Source organism: Arachis duranensis, chromosome 3 (assembly GCF_000817695.3).
Source record: "Arachis duranensis cultivar V14167 chromosome 3, aradu.V14167.gnm2.J7QH, whole genome shotgun sequence".
NCBI classification, from domain to species: Eukaryota; Viridiplantae; Streptophyta; class Magnoliopsida; order Fabales; family Fabaceae; genus Arachis; species Arachis duranensis.
Window position 1 is genome coordinate 66640812 of NC_029774.3, and position 6062 is coordinate 66646873.

The window sequence follows — 6062 nt, forward strand, 5'->3', positions numbered from 1 at the left end:
CTCAGCAGATTCTGAAGAGTTTAAGGGAAAGCAACCGACTTTATTCTTCTCAATTTCAGTAAAAATTCTTAAAAATCATGGTGTTCTTAATTTGAATTATGCAAAGGAAGTTTCTAAACCAAATCAAAACTAAACCATTTGAATTTAGAAGTTCCAAACCAATTTAAAACCCAAGATCCAATCTCAATTTCATTCTTGAAACCAATTCTTTCAACTTTTTTCCAAAATATCATAAAACGGCATCATTCAATCAAAGTCCAATTTCTTGTAAATTCATTAAAGCTCATCTAAATGAAATCCTTTAGTCCAACTCAAAACATAAGCCCTTTTTATATAAAATTGATCTTAAAACATAATACTTTTCTTAGGTAATTTAAAATCGTAAAGTAATCCTTTTCCGAATAAATCGAACTCAAAATATATGATTTTCTCAAATAAATTAAATTCAAAACATAACCATTTTCTTAATAAATCATATACTACAAGTTCTCAAATTCAAACCTTTTCTAAATAACATTTCAAACAAAGTTTCAGTTTTTATCGAAAATTCGGCAGCACCTCCGATAAAACTTGGACTTTGCCACCCTTTTCGGGTCCCAACCAAACCAATCGTCAACCTTCTCCAACGGGTTTAAGACCAAATCAGTTTCCAATAAAATTGAATCTAGACTTTCAAACATTAAAATCATTTCAAATTAAACCAATCAGAAATCTCCATTTTGACAAAATCTGACATTATTTTAATCAAACAGGCAACATCTTCATCCAAGACAAATCAGACCATTAATCGCTAGAAATTATGTAACATCCCACATTTTTGAAAATCTAAATATAAATAAATTTTGATTTTATCTTGTTAAGTTTAAATTTTATAATTTTAGAAATTATTTTGTTAGAAATAATTAAATAGATTCTGAGATAGTTTTATTTTGAATCAATTAATATTCTTAAGTAATCTTATTATAATGGAATATTTTGTATAATTTTAGTAATTGAAAAATAAAAAAGAATTGTATAATTTAATTTAAGTAACTTTTATTCTAAAGAAGTTACGATTTATTTTATTAATTTGATATCTTATTTTATAAATCAATCAATTAAGAGTAATTAAATTAGTTTACTAATATTTGGAGTTAATTCAATTAATATTTTTGTGTAAATTTTTGTAGATGGTTATTTTATATAGTTTGAAAATTATATAATTTAATTTAAATAAATTCTATTATGGATAAATTATGGTTTATTTTATTAGTTTGAGCTCCTAGAAATTAATTTATTAGGAATGATTAAATGAATTTTTATAAATATATTAAGTTTAAGTAATATTATTATAATTAGATATTTTGTAAATTAAAATTAAAGTTTCGGTGATAGAAAAATAATAAAAAGTGATATCATTTATTTTGAATAATTAGTATTGAGTTTAAACTATATTTTATAAATATGTGATTAATATACTTATTTTATAATTTAAATTAGAAATAATTAATTCAACTTAACAATATGTTGATAAATAATGTTCTTAAATATCTTTAAGAGAGTATATTTAATTTTAAAATTACTCTATCTTAAAATTTTATCAAAATATCTATTCATATCTATCTATATTCCTTTATAAAATCCTAATTTCTAACCTTAAATTCCCAAATCACCAACCCTAATTCCCAAATAAAAATCAGAAAACCTAACCTAATTTCCTCCAACCCTCAACAGCTACCAGCCACACTTCCTTACCCCAACGGTCACACAACATAGAGCAGAGAAAGAGATTTACGGGAAGAAGAGAAAGAAGACGCCGCTGCTGTCGCGCTTGACTGCCGCCACCGTCGTCCTCATCGCGCACCGCCACCATCTTGCAGGTCGTCATGCCAAGCCCGTTCCACCACCGTCAACACTGCCACGGAGAAGAGAATACGACGTCGTAACGCGAGCCAAGGCCGAGAGGAAGGGGACGTCGCTGTGCCTCCAACGCGACCCTTCCGCCGCTGCCATTGGTAGGGTTCTATCGCCGCCGTCCATGGAGCTTCGATTAGCGCCGTTGTCATCGCATACCAGAGGAGAGGAGAGCTCATGTGTGAAGAGTAGCGCCGCTGTGCCTCCGTTGCGCCTTTATCACCATCGAACTGCCTTGCTGTTGCTAGCCTCGTAGCCACTTTTAAGGCTGCGCCGCCGTGCCTCTGGTCGTGGGCGGAGTCCACTCCAAGCTGTCACCATCGCAGAATACATGCCGAGGAGAGGGAGAAATGATCTTCGCCGCTGTCAGGGTCGTTGGTGAGTCGTGCACTGTCACCAGAGTCAAACAGCACCAACCTTCTTGTTCTGATTCTGATTCTCCTATTCTTGAACCTGTATGCTTTAATCCTTACTCTGCTTCCATTTTATTTCTTAGTCTTCTCTGTTATAAGTAAGGAAAACCTATGTCTCTGTTTAACGCTGCTGCTATGCCTTCCCTGTTTGCTGATGAAACTATCAAAGGTGATAGTGTTGGTGATAATAAAGAACTGTTAGAGTTGCTGCTACTGCTGTTGTTGCTAGTTTGGTTCGAGTCTGATGCTGCTACGAATTAAGATAAAAGAGGGGTTGGCTGTGCTTAATTATCAAATTTTGTCTAATCGAGGTAGGGGGTTTAAAACGATTTTAATTTAAGAATGCCTACAAGGTTTAATAATAACTGCAAATAGATTTAATAGCTGTGAGTAATTGATTAATTATATGAATGTTGAATTGTGGCTGAAATTATGATTGGAATGATTGAGATTTGGATTGGGACTTTGGTTGAAATTGTTGATTTTGTGAAATTGAATTGTGAATTGTTTGATGAGAAATTATTGTGATTTCTGTACCTTGATGAATCAAATTGAAATTGTTGCTGTTGAGCTGGTTTACTGTATTGGACTTAGTTAGTGATTAATTGAAATTGGATTTAAGGAATAATTGGAAGACTGAATCTTGAAATGCTGAACTAATTGCTGAAAATCTGATTTTTGAAATTAAAAGACAAATTTGGAAGTGAATCAGTTATTCAATAATGATCGAAATGATATGAGAGTAAAGGCTAAGTAAACTATGATAAAAGTTGTTATTGGAATTCAATTTTGAGAAGTTTCAATTAACTATAGAACTAGTTATGATTTTTCAAAGTTAAAATGTAAAACTTGATTTTCTGTATTAATTTCAAACGAAGTCGGAAACTTTGAAAATCTATAACTAATTCTATGATGATTGAAATTGTATGGGACGAAGTCTGGATTAAGCTTGGGGATATAGGAAGCTAGACTAGTGAATTTGAGACGTTTTTATTAAGTTTATGATTTATGGTGAATTTTTGAATTATGAATGTCAAATCTGAGTTTTCTGCAGAACGCTTGACACAGTAGCAACTTGATTCCTCTATTGAAAATTCTCCAGTCTGAATTTTTAAGTGAAATTAATTTTAAATGAAACTATAGTCTTATCACTTTAATTTAATAAAAATTCAGAATTAGTGGAGTTGTGGTTTTAAAGATATAGATTTCTTAAATAAGATGTATTATGCAGTAAAGATCAGGTTTTGTTTTCTATGTCAGTAACTTTGAGACTTTATAATTTTTAATTCTGAAGTGATATTGAGATGCAATCAATTGGAGGTGAACGTTGAGTATGTTTAACATATATTATTTAAATTTCAGGGTTTTCCATGTTTTAATGAGTGAGTTATGGAACTTGGAAGAGGATATGTTCATTGACTTTTAAATAGAATTCTGCAGGAAACTACTCAACTTCCGAGTTACATAACTCCTTCATTAAAAATGATATTGACCTGGAATTAATTGGAAAGGAATCCTGGATGAGTGAGGTTAATTCATATAAATTTTTAAAGTCATTGGATTTAACTTAAATTTTATATTGAATTTTGAATATCACATGCTGTTGCTGTTTTTCTGGTTTTACGCACTGGAGAGCAGTCACGGTTTTTCCTCTATTCCTAGGGCTAGGGAAACTAGAAAATTACGATCTTTGGTTTGTTAGAAAGCTTATTTCAAGATGAACGCCTGGACATAAAGTTTACGCAATTCCAATTTTTTTTACTATATTAAAAACAGAAAAGAAAATAGAGTGTTGAGGATGTCTTAGTGACAGTTGTGAGTTTATAAATACGACGTTAATGTCTTAGGATCGAATCTCGGTTATTGCATGTTGGTGATTTTAAGTTGCTGTTGTGGCTGTGGGTGTAGTGGAGCTGTGGTTGCAGCTACCGCTGAGTGCGGGCTGAGAGAAAAGGGGTTTCTTTGATGCATTTTATTTTGTGAGTTTCAACGAGTTAAGTTAAGGGTGTTTTCTTAAATTCATTTCACTTTCAAGAGTTGTTATAAGTCGATAATAGTATAAAAAATATATTTTTATAATTGCGTGAGTAATTATGAATTGAGTTGAAGTGTTTGAACTATTTGTTGAATATTCTGATATGTTTTAGATTGTTGAACTGGTCATTGTTGGACTAGATTATTGAATTTGGTTTCTGGATTATGATAGGATGATTTGAGGATATTAGAATTGGTTTGTTTGAATTATCAGAAATGACTCTGAGAATTGGATATGAAAATGATTTGATTTTTAATTTGTTTGATTTTATAAATGTTTTGATATTGGAAATGAGTTTGATTTATTGGAAATAAATTGAATCAGAGAGATAAATTTATTTTGAAATGGTTTGACAACGAACCTATTTTGATATCAAAACTGGTTTAAAAAATAGAAAGGATTTGATATTTTATAATGGTTTGATATTGAAGCTGGTTGAGAATGGGTTGGAAAATGTGGTTTTGATGGGACCCGTAAGGGTGGCATAGTTCGAGTTTTACGGAAGATGCTGCTGAAGTTTTATAAAACTCTGAGAATTTGTTTGAAGCATTCTTTAAAAGGAAAATTGGATTTAAGAATCATATTATTTGATTTCTATTTATTACAGAAATAGTTGTTTTAAGTTTGATTTTTTGAGAAAAGAAGTATGTTTCTAGTTTGAAATATTTAGAAAAGAATTATGTTCGAGTTTGATTGTTAAGAAAATAATTACGTATGTGATTTTGATTTATTAAGAAAATTTTTGTGTTTTGCGTATGATTTATTAAGAAAATATTATTCGTTGAGTTTGATGTGTGGAAAACGATCCAACACAAAACTCACCGGCAAGTGTACCGGGTCGCATCAAGTAATAATAACTCACATGAGTGAGGTCGATCCCACAGGGATTGAAGGATTGAGCAATTTTAGTTTAGTGGGTGGTTTAGTCAAGCGAATCAAGTTTTGGTTGAGTGATTTGTGTTTAACAGAAATTAAATGATAGTAAATGTAAATGGGGAAGGGAAAAGTGCAGTAAATTGAAGAACAGAATTGTAAAATTGCAGAATCTTAGAGAGCAAGAAAGTAAATGACTGAAACTTAAAGTGCAAGAAACTTAAATTGCAGTAACTTAAATGGCAAGGAAGATAAATTGCTAGAAAGTAAAAGGGAATTGAGGAATGGGATTGTAAGATCTAAACAAAGAAGGTGTAAATTGCAGTAAATGGTTGAGCAGAAAGTAAATCAGAAACAAGTAGCATTCAAGCAGAATTCAAATGAAATGTAGCAGAGGTTCTCAGAAGAACCAAAAGTGAAATTGTGATCTCAGGGTTCCAAGGGCTTAGGTAGCAAATCCTAAAACCCAATTTCCTTCCCAGATCTGAATTAACTAAGCAATTAACAGAAAATTAAAGATGAAGCAGTAGAAGAACAGATTTGGAATTCAATTATGCAAAAAATAAAATGCAAAGAGCTTGAATGGGAATTGGGACAGAATTTCCCCAATTTCACACACCCAATGCTCAGAAAACAGAAGAGTAGAATTGCCCAAGAGAAGTGAGGAAGGAGATCAATCAATTCTCCCTTGATCCTCTTAGTTCTCGGACAAGTCTCTCAAGAAAGCTCAAAGACAAAAGTTAAAAGCTCCAAATGAAAGCAAAAATTCAAAGCTCAAAGTAAAGGTAGCTAAAAAAATTTTTTTTACATCAAACTAAGTCCTATTTATACACTTTCTATTCTTGGAT

General features: G+C 31.5%; 1 long non-coding RNA gene across 1 annotated transcript; it reads left to right on the forward strand.

Moving 5' to 3' along the window:
• The first annotated feature begins 1669 nt into the window (after window positions 1-1669).
• Window positions 1670-2519, forward strand: LOC110279283 (uncharacterized). The gene is made up of 2 exons (XR_008007362.1): window positions 1670-2348; window positions 2476-2519. It is a non-coding gene; the product is annotated as an uncharacterized LOC110279283 (long non-coding RNA).
• Window positions 2520-6062: the final 3543 nt, after the last annotated feature.